Raw genomic sequence first — 17,012 nt, 5'->3', positions numbered from 1 at the left:
TGCGAAAATAAAAGCTACAAGAAGCGTTTTCAAAAACTCTTATCGATTCGCCCTTGCCTTTTCGTCGAAGACAAACAATCAAGGAAGTTCGTCGTATGTTCGGCTGACGAGTTCGCTGAGCACGATGAAGAAATCGAATGTAAGTATCTGCGTTCCAATTCTCCTCAGTTTGATCTCGCTGCTGCGGGCTCGGTAAATATCTACCGCTTTCACGCAGCCATACCATAGCAAGCTATTTAGGCTGCTTATTGCGAAGATTATGTTGAAAACAAGAATAGCATGATACGAAAACGTTTTTAAATTATTTCCTTAATTGCTGAAATCTACAATATTTATTATCGTGGAAATAATTTAATGAAATTTTCTCACTAACTTTCTTTCCTAAAATTGACATGGTTTAATGCATACGACAAGTAATCGTCCAATAAAATCGTCGTTTGTATTATATTGTACATCCGTTTGCTAAACTTTTTAATTATACTTCTATAAAACTTGGTATCTTTATTTCAACGACAAACTTAACAATAACCACTCTGCTCCTCGACTTTTGCAACTTTTGATTAATAAAGTTGACCTCGACGGGTCGCCTATTAAAATTCATCAAGAGTATAACAAGCAATTGCAAAGTCCGGATGCCGGCACGTAACGCGCGTTACCAATGAGAAATCACTTGCCGGTACTTGATTTGGCGTCTAACAATACAAGTACAGCGTTAAGAAGTACAAAATTAATTTAAATAAATAAAACACCGTGATTATTTCTATTGATGTCCGTTGACTAAACCATTCACCTCCCTTTGAGATTTTTCGGAGAATATCCCGCAGATAAAAATATATTATACGAAACAGAAAGTGGGTGACTCCGTCGTAGTATCCACGAAGATAAAAGTTCGTGCCGACTTGATCGACTCGCGAGGGTGGCGATAGTGAACGGGAGGATAGCTACGTCCGAGGAGAAGCTGACCGTACGTTAAAACTCCCTCGGGTCAACCTCTTTCTCACCTCCTCCTTCTCTCGGGAGCTTCTTTCTTTTTCGTCCCCTCGGACCGTCCCATAGTAAAAGTTACACCATTACGTGATAGGGCGGTAAAGTCCCGGAACTTGGGATGGGGTGGAAATGGGCTGACTCTTCACACCGCCGCTTTCAACCTGTGCATGTTTTCTTTAAACATGAGTTTGTCACACGAGCGTTATTTTGAACGAAAGAGAGGAAAGTAAAACAGCGATGTCATTGTGGCAGGCGCTTATATAAAATGTACGGCTTATATTAACGCGAATCCAATCTTGGACAGATTACAAAAAAGAAATAACAGACATCTTGTTTCTCCAAAATCACGAATTGAAATCATTATCGTCTCCGCTTACTGATCCCTTTATAAAATAACGCCAAAACTTCAAGAATGTTCCATATCTCCATATGTTCACCCTGTGAACCAAACTTAAAGCCTCCGATCCTGGCGATATCAAGTGGAAGAGCAATTCGTCGTGAGGTCCTTTGTCGTCTCGCAGACGAATTTCCGACAAAAGAGTCCTCCGGAGGCTTCGTGACCAAATCTCTCTCTCTCTCTCCCTCCCTCCCTCTCTCCCTCTCTTCCCTCCCCACTTTCTCTCCCCAAATGCTTTCAAAGATACTCCGGCTTCCAGTCTGCCAAGAATTCGACGACTTCTCACCATTAATGTGCCACCATTCCACGCTTCATTGTGCGGCCGCTGCTCCTCTCCGCTGCGGTGCTTTTATCGTCACCCGCGTTGCCGCACATACGGAACCACTGTTTCCAACTTGGAAGAACTTCTATCAGGTGCCCATAAGTTAGGGCTAAGGAATCGGTCTCATCGCCCGAGAATTCGGAAATAGTTCCGTATTTTCGATAACAAACGACGACTGAAAATGTGAGTTTCAATTGTCAAAGCGTGATTTCCTTATAAAATGCACGAATTAATGAATGAAATGTAAATCATGTAGCAAACAAAATTAAATGTATAAAAATTTAGAAGTTTATGTATGATTTGACACGTAAAACATATCAAATAAAACAATGTCAGCCTTAACAAGACCTCGGTTAAATTATTTTCTCTTTAAAAAATTAATTACCGAGAGCTTTTTATTTGAAAACATTTTTATTTTTGTAATGTTTGAAATTTATTTGAGAAATATTAATAAATGTAAAATAAAAGATTAAATTTAACTGCATATCATAAAATTTTGTTTGTTGCAGAAATTAATGTCAAATAAATTTTCCAGTTAATCAAAAGATTTAAGAAAACAAGAGGCATAAAAATAATTTAAAAACACTTCCATATTTTTTCCTATTTCTGATAAGTTTCAAGAATTTTGCCGATGTATTCATGCACTAATTATCTGTCTATTCATCTAGCTGGACTCAAAAGAAATCAACCCTGCAAAACCTTGCAAAACTTTCCCGCGGAGACAACCTCTCTCACTCTTATGATTCACTGCGTCACAGAGTAGAGCTCTTCCTTCTTCCGTTTTCCCTGTTTCTACGTCTAATCTCCATGTGTCTAATGAAGTTTTGTCGAGTTGATTGTTCCCGTTTAATTGCATTGCGGCAAAAAGCTTTGCAAGCGACCAGAGTTGCGCTTACGATTTGCCACTTTCCTCTCTGCCTTCTAATAACATATTGTAATACTGTCGTGTGTAAAAACGCTCTGAAACCTTCGATATTTTATTTACAAAAATATATCTTTTTAAATTATCAATAATATTAATAAAACTTTCTTTACATTTCCTGATCTCAATATGGCTTGAAAAAGCGCAGAATGAACGCGACATCCAATGCTTCCCCGAAGATTACTCTATCGATAGATGTGAGCAGAGTATGGTCGATGGAGCTACTTTGCGAAATTGCCGACTGGAAAAGTTTTCCACGACTAAATCCCCGATATCCTTCGTGTATGTACACGCTTGTAGCTCGCATTCTGCCGCACAGGACTGTCACGTATCTTGAAACCAGTAATTTCTCACAGATCGGGAAATCCGCGTATAAATTCCCGCTTGAACGATCCTCCAGACTGGCAGAACTTCGGACTTAGAAATTCTTTGGACTACCCTTCACGAACTATTAGTTCCATGCGTTTTTTGGTGTTTTTCTTTAAAAAATTAAGTATTTTTGTGCAAAAAGCAGTGGATATATTTTGTAAATTCACTCAAAAATGATTCTAATTAAAACTCAAGATTGTATTATAGTTACACAGACCCCAAATATTATGAAAATTTAATAAGTTTCTTACCATATAATGTGTGTGAAGCGTCAAATAAATAGATGCTAACATCAGTTACAACGTTTATACCAAAAAAAATATTTTTAATTAATAATAAAACGATATATGTGGAATTCTTACGACTTCATCGATATAAAAGCATACATGCTTGATATATTAATTTCTCTGTTTGCTCGAGAGAACTATACAACTATACAGCCTGTTATTCTGATAGTTCAAAAAGAATGTATATCGCGTGCTCGGCTCATAACGCGCGTTCCGCCGTCGCCCCAGTTAATTAGAACTAATCCCGCGGTTGCTGCTGATACATCGGCAAAGTCACTCGTACGAGAAGCCAGCGGAATATCGTTTATCATAGTAGTAAATCTATCTTTCTCTCTCTCTTCCCCTCCTCCTCCTTTCTCTATCTCTCCCCTTCTCTTACCACTTTTAACTTATAGTTCCGCGATGAGTATGTACGCGCGAGCGCGAATTGCGAATGCGTCGCTAACTTTAAAGGTAAGTTCCCGTGTTGGCGTGCATAAATAACAGCGAGCCCCATCGCCCAAACACCCGAACACTGCACACATTTTCAGGTTATTGCGCATGTAAGTGAACAACTTATCTATGCGATCCCAACATCATACTATACTTATAATCTATTATGTTTTCCAATCTCTTGGATTTACGCTATTAAACATTTTCATGCACAATAACAACAATACGGAAATTTTGCAATACTCTTGTTCGCTTCCTTTGTCTATAAACTTTAACTACCTGAGAATATTAATTATGAAATATTGCTTTCTATGTGTTCTTGTTTCAAAAACTCGCTTTATGGACGATCTAAAATTCGTGCTAAAATTCGAGATAGAAATCCATTTGTAATATCATGTAATAAAAAATAGAAATCATATCGATATCGTTAAAAAATCGAAATACATATCGATGAGATATATTTTGTACGTGTTGCGTAAACTGATTTTTCTTTTACATAAAGTTATAAGTATAGAATTCTATTCAATTTTTTTATTGCGAATTATTGATCGTCTAAAGTGAGCTTAAAATTGTTCCATAACATATAAGATTTTAATTTAATCTATAAATAAAATAAAAATGCAATAAAGAATAAAATAAAAATGCTAATAATTTTTACCTTTAATTAAAGAATTTTCTATTAAACACAATATTAAATAAAAATGAACCAAAGTGACACGACACTTTCAAATATTTATCGTTGTTCTTTTCTCCCGATTAGAAATTTAATTAGGAATTTCACAGCTTTGGGGCAGCGTAATATGAATTTCATTTCGCTGATATTTTTCCAAAAGGAACAGAAAGCACTTTAAGCCGGCAGGGACGCACCTAAATATAGACAATCCGCTATTTCTACGATGGGGCACGTTCAAGCGTATGCTACCGTATTCGTATAATCTCACGTTGCATCTTTATGATTATCGGCCATATTGTGATCCGGTGCAAGACGAAATTCGTTTCTATCGAATATCTAATATCGTCTAGTATGACAACAGATTGTTCATTTCGCGATGCAAAACTCGAGGGACAAAAACTAATAATCTCTCTAATCTTGAATTCGATCCCCTTTATTGGCGATTAATAATCGTTCTTAGTCAATATTTTTAACAAAATATCCTGTATAAATAAAATATATATCCCATTCTATTTAAGTTCTAATATATATCTTTTCTGTGAATGTTACACAAGAATATTCTATACTGTCCTCGTGAGAGTTACAATAGGTATTCTCTCCAAACTGTTTTCGCTTCATTTTCCGCGACGATGACTTAGTAAATTCTTTAAGGTCGCGCTGCGACAATAATAACGATAATAAACACGACAAATGTTTCACAATCTCCGTGCACATTTTTATCTCATTATCGTCGCAATCAACACAGAAGTAGTTCGTTATTGCACCATTTGACTTCGAGAGCTCAAATGAGAGTGATGGCGGGACAGATTACAAGCAGTATGGCTGGTCCAACGAGGTTGCAGCCAGGCGAGCACCTCGTCAGCGAGGATTGCGTCAAGCGTTTCATTTGCACTGGAAGGATGCTTCGGCAAGATGGAGTGGAACAGGCCGGAAGGTAGAAACAGATAACTCAGGACATGACGTCACCGTAGCTCATCTTAACAAGAGTTTCTGCAACGCTTTTCCCAGCTAATCAGATTTAACTGTTTCTCGGAGGACCTCGCGCAGAACCGAACTGTTCCACCGTCGCCAATTATTATTGCTGCAGATAGCGTCGCTCGAATTTATATCCTATCTTCCAATTCTGTCATATTGCTAAATATCATTCGAATGTAAAAGCAAATTGCAGATTTGTTTCGATTGAAAATGTTCGTCGCAATTATGAAATTTGATGTGACGCAAAAACGAAAATCTTTTAATTTTTGGGAGCCGGAAAAATCTGATTTTATTTTTTTATTTTTTTCAAAAAGCGAGAGATACTATGCGAATAATTTTTACGAAACATTTTATTACAGATTTAAATATCTGTTATTTAATATTTCGTTGGATTATTTTGAAACATTTCCACTCTTCAACTTTCCACATTCGTGTCTTCTTTCTTTCAGTTAAAAAAAATATATATTTTTTATATTTTATAAGTTTTTTAATATTATTTTTTATAATAAATTTGTTTATTCCTCCAAGCAAAATATTAAAATTTCAGAATACAAACTTCTATACATTAACGAATCGATTACTTAATAAATGCTTTTTAATGAAGTTTTCTTAATTTAAGCTATTTTAGCGATAAATACAGTCATAATTTGATAAAAAAAATTATTCAACTATTTTTCTGTCAAGTGATCCAAAAGAATTTTTTTAAAGAATTTGACAATACATATTTCTACCAAAAGATTGTTGAATATAAATTCACAGATATATGTATATGTATATAATTGAATTATAGATTAAGATGAAAGCATTGCGTTCACATTGCGCGAGATCGATGAAGGTTCGTTATCGATTTCGGGTGAATGCTATAATTTTCTCATTAGTAGGTTGCGGAGGCATTGCCAGAAAGGATAGTCAGGCGCCCAATTCTCCGTGACAAGACTTCGCAATTATGTCCCCGGTTTCAAGGAAGCATAGGTGGCGGAATCTACGAAAGGAAACCGGGGAACGTTAACGGCACGAAATGAGCACCTAACAATGCGACAGGGAAGATGTACGTACTCGAGAGCGATAATACCCTTCGCGCAGCCATTATCGTAAACTACCCCTTATTCTGAGGACGCGGCGAAAGCTTGAAAAAATAGCGATAACATTAAAACTGTACTCGAAAAACTGCAAGCTCTGTCGTAACAATTCACCAACGAAAATGTTTCCACCAAACTTCTGCAATTTTATCTCTCTATAATCCGTACTTTTTATTCAAACGTTAATTATTTCAATTCCTTCCAAAATATTTACAATTCCTGGGAGGAAAATTTCTATATAACTTTCTTCTTAAATTTAAGTCTTACATTCTCATTTTTAATATAAAATTTAATTCTTAAATCTTTATCCTTATTCGATATACCTAATTGTAATAATTCTTTGCCTTTTATATTGCGATCAGGCTTCACATTTAAATCAACTGATAAGAGGATTATTTCCAGCTCAAAAGAAAATTTGGTAATCATTTCTGGATCGTCTCACGTTTGCTGAGATCACCGCTACGTGGGTGGGCTGAACTTTGCACTGGTACGGGGCGAGATGATAAAATAATAGAGATGTGCAAAGTTTTGAGCTGAGTTTGGAAAACAGTAATTCTCCGGAGGAGAATGCCACTTTCATTTTAGATAAATCAAATATTAACGCTCGCAAATGCAGACTGACATTGTAAAGAATCATCAAATTCTATTAAAAGCGCAAAGTTGATTCCTATGTGATTATTACGTAATAAAAATGTATATAATCAAATATGAAAGTAACAATCACATCAAAAACAGAAAGATATCTCATTTTATATGTCTTATATACTTTTTTCTGTCTTCAATGCATGCTGTTTGTTTTTTGCTTCCTTTATTAAAGGAATATTATGATCCCATTATCCTGGAAAAATATTCCTTACAGGATTTCAAAGCGCAAAATATGTACTTGTACAAAGACGTTCTTCTTTCTCAAACGCAAAATCTTTACCGTTTGTTAACAAAGTATGAGGAGACCTTTTTCTTTCTCGGAGAAAAGAATGCTACCTGAAAACCACGCCCCTCCGGATAATTCAGATTTAAACGTGGCAACGTCGCGACGGCACAGCCACCCCCATATAGAGGGTGGCAATTTAATAAACGCGTGCTCACGTGACCCCAGGAATTCCTATGGGGCTACTTTGCCTCATTTCCACCTCATTTTACCTGAGATTCTAATTCGTTCAAGTCCTTCGTCCAATCTTCAACCGTCATTGATGTAACTCTCAAGCATCTTGTGCAAGGTGCATTTATTTTATACATAAGGTATCTCCAACAGATTGCAAGAGAATCTTATTTTTGTAATATTCAAATAAAAGTGTATTTAGAAAAAATGATTTTATATTTTGCTCGTATTTAAAAAGATTTTTTTTTCTTACTGAACATTATTGCTGAACATTATTTTTGCACGTTAATAATTATTTACATATTTTATCAGACATCGTATTGTGTAACACTAAAATCCATCGACGTATTATTCGTTATCAACGTGCACGATACGTATTTTATTGCGCGGATATTTATATTTAATTTTAATTTTAACTTATCTCTTTAATCATTTTTACGTTATAATACGAGATGGTACAACGCTTTAAACGCGCACTAAAACAAATATATACTATTTTTCATGCAAAAGGTATGAAAAGCGTGCGAAATATTATTCCAAAGCGTTTCCAACCAAACGAAATTAATCGTTAATATTAATGAATCTGCAAAATAAAGATAAAAAATCTGCGAGAGTATTTTATTTATTAAAATTAAAAATCAAAACTCAAGGAATAGAGTATATTATATTTATATTATCTTGTTAAATGTTTTATGATACGCTCAATGTTTCAATGTTGCCTTGCGGCGATGTTCCGTGTTTGTTATTGTTTCTTGCAACGTATAATGCTGCATACATTGTTTGTTTGTACATTATTACCTTATTATAATTCGCACGACAACAGTGGAGCAAATAACGATTAATTCCGCTCGAATGAAATTTCATGCTTTAAAACATGTAGAGAGTTTTACCATCTTGCATTGTAACATAAATAAAAAAAAATATACAAATTAATAAATTAATTAAAAGACAAATTCGCGAAATAAAGTATCCGAAAAACTTTGCCAATTATTCGCGCGGTGAGTTTTGATGTAGCAAACATATATTTTAATGAATCACCTCATTTAATGAGTTTATAAAACCGAAAATGTGCAATTGTGTTAAAATATGCATGAGATAACAATATCGTTTGCAGACAGTATCGAAAAATAGATACAGCTAGCAGTTCGAACTTGGAGAATGGATGCAAATAGTAGTACTTGAGCAGAAATCGGTAAGCATCGTACGAAGAACGTCGGGATAGCCGCTCTCAGGTTTCTCTATGCTACATACTTCGCAACGATACGCGTAACCGGAAACGAGAATACTTGGAAAAGGCGAATATAGTCACGAGGAGTTACTTGTTGAGACGCGAGTTAATTTCGTTGTGTACATATTTGTACGAAGGATGAGAGTCCACGAATGGATAACGCTCGAAGTTGCATGCAATCGTATCTGAATATTTTGCCACAGCAATGTATTCGAAAAGAAGTATATCGCTATTAAATTGTCACTATTTTTCCAAAAGTGCGTTCAAATTTATTTATATACAAGAAAAAAAAAAAGAAAACAAGATTTTAATGATATCATCAGTATTTTTTATAAAAATTAATGTAAATATTTTTAATACAGAGAATTCTAAATATAAAATACAACTGCGAAGTAAATCTAGTAGCGAGTTTTTAAAATGTTTTAGTTAAATTACATTAAATTATATATCAAATTAAAAATTGTGAATTATATGATAAACAGCAGCGTCGTAAAATAATATTTAGATGATATTTAAAACGTGTAAAAATTCATAAAATTTTAATTTAAATTAAAGAATTGTGTTATAGCGCCTTTCATAAATTTGATCCTTTCTATCACGCTATCTTTCGGAAATCTTAAATTGACATTTTGATTGCCGTTTTATATCATCGACCGAAGGATTTGCCTATCAACGATATCAATATACACGTCGGTATATCCTTGCAGCGCGAATATTCCGCGAAATGCTAGGAACGTACTTTGCGTACCGGAACTACCCTTGCCCCGCTCTTCTAAACCCCTTCTCCACACGCAGTGTTGCCGTTTTTCCCCGGTGAACAATTTCGCACGTACCGTCGAGTGTACTAGCGCCTGAACGTTTTACGGCACTTGCTTTATATGTGTCCGCGCGTTTTTATCGCCGGCCATTTTTATGCTTTCATGCCTGCACTCGTCCGAGTTCGAGATCAAAGTTTCCCTCTGACAACGGATATAAAAAAGAAAATCTCAATACAGTCAGCAATGAGAGTAAAGACAACCCCGAACTCTCGTGACTTTTGCCTCTTCTATTCGCTTCCCTGCCTCTGCTTTTATTTCAGCAGTAAATTAATAATTGATGGATTAAAGAAGCAAATGCAGAGATTAACTCTTGAAACTTTCATCAATCTCTCGAAAACAACAGTATATATTTAATATTAAACAGTATGCATATATTGAACTATATTGAAAATTTCTTTGGATTAGCTGAATACAAAAATGAAAGTCCTCATAAAATTCATACAAGATATTTTGACAGCAATCTAATTCATAAAATAGTAAAAAGACAAATACTGAATAATGCTATTATTTACCCAAACCAGAGTTAAGAGTTTTAATTGATGACTCTGACGTTTCTTTCGTACATCATTTCTTCCGCGCAATTTATAAACGCATTTATACTATACGGATTTTCCGTTCATTACGCGAAAGGGTTAGCAAAAAACAGCGATCTTAAGAAACGGAACGAGGAAACATTCGGTGTTCTGGAGTAGTCAAGTCCTCGCCATATTGCCGGTACACGTGCGCGACACGAAAGTATGGTGAAGCAGAAAGTAGCCATAAATTTCAAACGGTTAATATACCGAAGCTACACCGCGTCTCCATACAGAACTTCTTTCGCTTCGTCTTCTTTTTCTCATTGGCTGGAGGAAACCAATAGCGATGAAGAAGGTCAAGAAAATTACGAGGTACGAAAAAGGCAAGTGGTTACAATTGTGTTGTGGAATACTTTCTGCTGTATTGTTATTTGGAAGCTCGAATTTTCGCAGTAGTGCGGAAAATTAACCGTCGACATCCTTTACAGATTCCGACTTTCTGTAGGAAATTTCTTCTTAACTTTTTTCACTTGGACATCTTTCGCGCGACTTACGGGCAATAATTCACAAATTCTTAATCTTGCATTAGGCGTATGTCACATGTCATTGAAAAACAGGGTGAAAATAGTCGCGAATCTTTAGTTTGTTACTTAGTTTTATAAGTATCTAAAAAAACAATCAATTCGTAAATAAATAAATAAATTTTTTGTGAAGCAATAAAAACAAGCTGATGCCTCCTCATCAATAAAAAATATTTTTCTGCCTAATTTAATCGATATAGGTATTAAATAACAGGCAACAAACAACATTTATTTGTTTGTTAACAGAGTATCAACTTCCGGAAAACATTTTTCTGAACATATGTGGCGGAAAGAAAATAACTTCATCTAGCTGTTTTTTTTCCTGTTGCTTTATCCCCTGCTTCTCTCAATTCCGCCCCTTCATTTCATTTCGCATGCCGACTTCTAACTAGTAGAACTGTAAATTTTACGGAACGGAGCTTCCAGTATTCTTATGCCACCGGGGCATTGAAACTCGCACTCACTTCTCTCATTTTGCGGCGCTTGAAAATCGCACTTTACGTTTATTCGCCAAGCGAAGCTGGCTGTTCGGTCAACGCGGTTTTCCGTGTCGGTGAGGAAATTTCATTCGGGCTTCGAAATAACACAGTGTCCGCGAATACGAGTCCACCGGGGGTGTCGGTTTGCGGTTTTTGCAACGCAATCGTAGCCGCTCGTCTTCTTCGCCTCGTAATCTGCTTGCCTCGCTCCCATTTTCCTACTGGCGTCGGGAAACCGCCTGGAGACTTGTTACAAGAAATGTTGCGAAGCTTCTAATGTATAGTAATCTAGTTAGCAGTTGATGGCTGTCCGATAATACTCCTAGATCCTTCGAGGAATTCAGAGTCGACTTTTCCTCAGCAAAAAGTTAAAGCAAGTTTTCGCAGTTTTCACGGAGTCAGTTAAAGATAAAAAGAGAGAGCAGGTGCGGTAAAAAAATGTTATCTTTCAATCAATGTCTCGTAAACGAGAAGAATCAACGACCAGTATTTTCTAATTTCCGTTGAGAACATACCGAAAAAAATTTTAATCACAAGATTTGTGAAGTAGAATTCTGGTACAGCACAGCAAAGAATATTATGTCGTTCATTATATGACACATAATCAAACACAAGAATCGCTAATTCTTCGTTTTCGCAAAATTACAGGGACGAAGGAAACAGAGAAGCCATAAAAAACAAAATCGAAGTAAGACTAATAAAACGTTTAAAAAATATTTCGCTCACGAAATTTGGAAAGCTCAGAAATTTAATACCGACGCAGATCATGGTATTATCACATCGTGCCGTTCATATAAATCCAGCCCATAATCAAGCATGAGAATCACTAATCCTTCGTTTTCGCAAGCCACGTTTCTCCGGAGGAGGAGGAGAAGGAGGAGGAAGGGGGGGGGAGAGGCCGCGGTGATTACAGGGACTGTAATTAATTTAGCAAAGCATAATGAAGCGCGAGGCGTAGTAGTAACGCGAGCCGAAAACAGGCGCGTTAAGCCGTCGGGATTTAATCATGTGATTATGTAACGTGACGAAAGCATCCTCGTGTTGTATCGTCGAAGTTCGCGAATTGCCGTTTGCGCGACTCCCACGCCTGCTGCAAATGGAATCCTATTTGGATTCTGTCGATGTAGACTTATTCCCTAGGCCGGGGACGTTGTTACTGGAACGTCTGACGTGACACCGTTAATGACTTCTGAGAGAACTCTTCAACAATCTGTAGCCGCGGTGATGCGGCGGCGCACGTACTTCGATTGCGTAACAAGTCATCGCTATAACGGAATTTCGAATGAGAATTTGGAAGATTATAAAGATAGCCGAGATGCGAATTTGTGATCTGCGAATTCCTCGGGAACGCATTCGCGCACTTCCAATCAGTTTCCACGATAAACTAATTTGATAAGACGGACGGAGACTTTGAATAAGACACCATTCATAATACTGTATTAACATTATACGTAACTATGGAAGTTCGCTTTGTACAATAGTTTGAAAGTTGAAAATTCAACTTCCTAAGAGGTCGGTGCTCGTAATAATGAAACGGTGGTAATAAAGTTACAAATCAAAAACTATGGCTATGCTAAAATGTAACTTTATTATTCTCATTTACCAATATGTAAGGTATAATGAGATACAATATGACAGAATAGAGAAAGAAGGAGAGAGAAAAGGGGAAGAGAAAAATCGATTTACGTAAAAACTTTCCTATCATTTATGTAAGATGTTCTTTTAAGAAAATAGAGACAATTTTTAAATCTCGGGAACTGATAACGAAACAAAGTTATGCTGATCGTAAGATATCTCTTCGAACTCGCATAATTTCGTTCAAAACTTTTTTTCTTTGTATTTGAACGAAAATAAAAAAAAACTTCCCTGAATCTTTATATTTTTGGATAAGCGAATCTTTTGTCGAGCAACTTTCAATTTTTAAACTGTCGCGATTTATGAAATCTCCAAGGTCTGTGGATCCTGAGATTTTCAGTTTCTTAAAATCCCTCAAAGCTCGGAATTCTCAAAAGCCCCGAAATCCCAAATTCTCTGGATTATTCTCGCATTCGTCTAACTTGAGATTATCAGACGACTCTCAGTCGACGTGTTCTCGAGGTTTCTTCCTTATTCGAGAAAAGACACTCGATTGTCGAAGACACTCGTCGATCTCCATTGGAAGCGAGTCACTTCCCCGCATGTCCCTCAGGGGATATTAGCCGATAAATTTTCAAGGGACCTCCAGATATGCCACTCGGTAATTTAAAAGCAATCGGACGGCTTCATCTGTCGGGTAGGGCGCCGAGACGCGCCCGGTGGAACTCCTAACTGCCGCAAAGGCGGTGGTGATGGAGGCGGGAAAGTGGGTAGTAGAGAACGGGCGAGAAGAAAAGAGAAAAATCGGCCGCAGGAACGACGCACTTCCATCGTACTAATGGAGCCGTGCGCGCGGCTGTCTTCGCGCCACCGAGAGAGGAGCTCTCAATTTTTGCACCTTGAAAATCTTTGCAACAAGAGCGTCCTTTTGAAAGATTCAATGCCCGCTTGCTCGTGATTTACATACTAATTACTGTCTGTTGGAAAATGTATGTATAGAATTCGTTTGATATATGAATAGAATGAATGATATATGAATCGAGCTATACATATGCAAGGCGGACATATGAGATTTATTCCACAACCGCAAACCATAAATCCATTAAACTCAATCATATAACATTGGGATTATCGATGTCTCGTTATTGAAATAATTATTCTTTCATGTAATCGAATGTACAAGGTGACTCGAGAGAAACGTTTCGCTTTGATTATTTTTTAACCGATTGATTTGTGTGAAAAATGCCGAAATAATTTTCAATTTGACTTTCAAAATAAATGTATAAATTCAAGCGTTATTTTATCCTCTTGATTTTGCTCTTATATTAGCCGGTGGAAAAATAAACGGGCTAAAAAGTTTCATTCAGCTTGCCTTATATATTCGTTTCGTGCGTAGTTTATTTAGCCAACTAACAAATAATGCAATCGCTGAAGACGATTAAGCAATACTATAAGATTCGAGAGAAGGGATGATTACGTTCGCTTAAATACAGCTATCGAATTTATTATTTGAGAGTGCATAAAAGCGTTTCGTGTTCCACCCCGCCGCAGGAACAATGGCATCTTGCCGATATAAGTGGAAAGCCCCGGTGAATTTCTTCCCGGGAATCGCGAGCACGTGCACTTTTCGTTCCTCTTCCCACCGTCATTAGCGATGTTCTCTACTTCGAAAAGCGCGTCTCGATTATCCTTGGAAGCATGCCACCACTTTTTCGACCAAAAAGCCAGAGATCCTTCTTCCGCGCTTGCGATGATGGATTAAGACGTTCAATTCACCGAGTCTCCCTGACAGTTCACCGTAAAGTTTTGCGTGAATTATCCACAAGCCTTACAGTAATCCGCGGAATCCGAAAATCAAAATAGCGGCCAGCAGTTTTCAGACGTGCGTGCGTGACAATTGCGCAAACGGCAGAGAAAACGGTAGAAAAAAAAAACATATAGTTATAGATTATAAATAAAGTTGAAATATATTTTAACTCTGTACAATACGCGCGAAAGTTTTACGGATCATTATAAAAATGTTCACTGAGAAATTTAGTTTAAATTGTTTCAAAGATATTTTTCTTCGCCGTTAATATAATATCTTACCGCTGAAGTAAATCAAAAGAAAAAAAAAAGAAGTTTAAAGGTGTTAACATACTACAAGATTATTAGAATCTCGAGAATCCACTTTTTCTCTTGCGAAGGTAGTTTGTTTTGACGTACACCGACTTATACTGACAAAAGGAAAAGAGAAAAAGAACAGTGGCTACGGAAGAAACGGCAAAAAATTTCCGCTGACACTGCTAGAGTCTCTTACATGCGCGTGTCTCGGCACATGTGTCCGTGTTTCTGTGTTCGAACGCGTGCACGCTCGTATTTGACCAAAGACGACGAAAAGAATGAGAACGGGAAGCTCTCTGTGGCATGTGATCCTCATCGTTCTCTCTATCCTTGGAAAGAAAACGTTTAAATCCCTAGGGATTCGGTGTTATCTCCCGCGCGAGTCAAATTAAATTGAGTGCTCCCGCGAGAAAGCGAAAACAGACATTTGTGGGGTAATTTTACATCATGTTATAGTAAGTCCAAATTACTCGACCGAGAATTCGCGAAATTATGTTCTTTCCGAGAATAATCGTAAACGTAATGCGATCAATACTTTCTAAAATACTTAATTTTTATTTTAATAAACAATTGTATTTATCATTGTTAAAAAAATCGTCCGGTTTTCATCAATTTTTCGCGCATTTTTTCCATTTTTTTCCAAATACGATCTCTTTTCCAGATCGATTATGCAATCCATGTGATGTCCCACGTTTCAATAAAAAGTTAAACGAATGTTTCCAACTATTGCACTTCGCATAGCCGCTATTTTTTGTTGACGCGTCGTAGGAATGCAGAATAATTAATAAAACACGAAGCACGATAGCGTGAACAAAGCAACGCTACGAAAATTCGTGCTGCGAATAACATTGTGCGTATAGAAAGCCAACGGGTTTGAAAAAAAAAAAAAAAAAAAAAAGCAAGAGAAAGACGAAAGGTGTGCGAGCAAAACTGAACCGCAGCGCGCGCGTCGCATTGAAAAGTTTTGGACAGGCCGGTTACCGTAAAATTTGGTCGGGGACCGGCAATAAATTCGCCCACAACGACCATCGCGTATATCAATTTAAGTGAGTGAGTTACAACGAATACGCCGTTACGTATCCATTACGTCTCATTATGTCGCTATATGGCTTAATTGCATTGAGACTCTCTGATAGTAAAACCCTACAGTTATATTATTTTTATTTTTATGATACTTTTAAGTCGATACTGCTAATTTGCTAACGTTTTCGATATTATTGAGACACATATGTCGAAGAAATATTCAAAAACATTTGTTAAAATGATTAATGTTGACAAGAGACTGAATTTACGACAATATCTAAAAACGTTTGTTTTAATTATTTCTAGCTCTCTAAAAATTTTAGACAGAGATTTCAAAGGATTTGATAACCTCCATGGTTCGCGTTATTCTGGCAAATACAATATATAAGTACATAATCGATATTCGCCGCGAATCCTTTGTCTCTTTCACAGACGAACTTTTCCAATATTATTGAAACATATCTCAAAAACCGTATTTAAAAAAAAAAATCTGTTGGAAGCAAAAATGAGTATTGACAAAAAAACTGCTGGAAATGACAATATTGAGAAACTTTCGTTTTATATAACATTTGCTCTAAAGATCTCATGCGTTTCGCAAGGGATTTCGCTTCCATAAAAATTTGCGTCGTTCTGACAAATAACTAAATGGGTCTCTCCAGAGTACATAACTTATATTCGCCACGGATTCTTTGTCTCTTTCGCGCCGTATCTTTCCCACTCTCGTCCTTTCCTCTTTTCATTTCTCTACTCTTTCGTTTATATGGTACATTCGAAAAGTTCGAGTTCATAATTTTAGCCTACCGTCGCGGTAGGTGGTCTTCTTTGCCTGCGCGTCGGCGAGATTTATTTGAATTTCCTGTCGGATTATAATCAAGGAAACGCGGCTGAGTTTTCATTTTTAACAATGCATTATTCATAATTGAAACCTTAGCCACCACCGTCGCCGCCTTTTCTCGCAATCTCGCCGCCTTCGTTACCCGCGCCACCATTTATCAACGGTGTTTAATAACACTCTCATTGGGTGCTTAATTACGTCATGACAGTGCAGTCTTGCCCCGACAGAATGTTGACTTTCATATCCTTGTTCGCGTGTCATCGCTTTTGTCGGAAGTCGCTTTTCGTCGTCAGAACGAGTTTCGCGACAAGTT

General features: G+C 36.8%; 1 protein-coding gene across 3 annotated transcripts in view; it reads right to left on the bottom strand.

The window, feature by feature from the left end:
* Syn1 (Syntrophin-like 1) overlaps window positions 1-17,012 on the bottom strand; it is a 222,310-nt gene that overhangs the window by 142,205 nt on the left and 63,093 nt on the right. The gene's annotated exons all lie outside the window — the stretch shown is intronic.

Source organism: Linepithema humile, chromosome 2 (assembly GCF_040581485.1).
Source record: "Linepithema humile isolate Giens D197 chromosome 2, Lhum_UNIL_v1.0, whole genome shotgun sequence".
Lineage (NCBI taxonomy): Eukaryota > Metazoa > Arthropoda > Insecta > Hymenoptera > Formicidae > Linepithema > Linepithema humile.
Note: the sequence above shows the minus strand (reverse complement) of the source record. Positions and strands in the feature narration are given on the sequence as shown.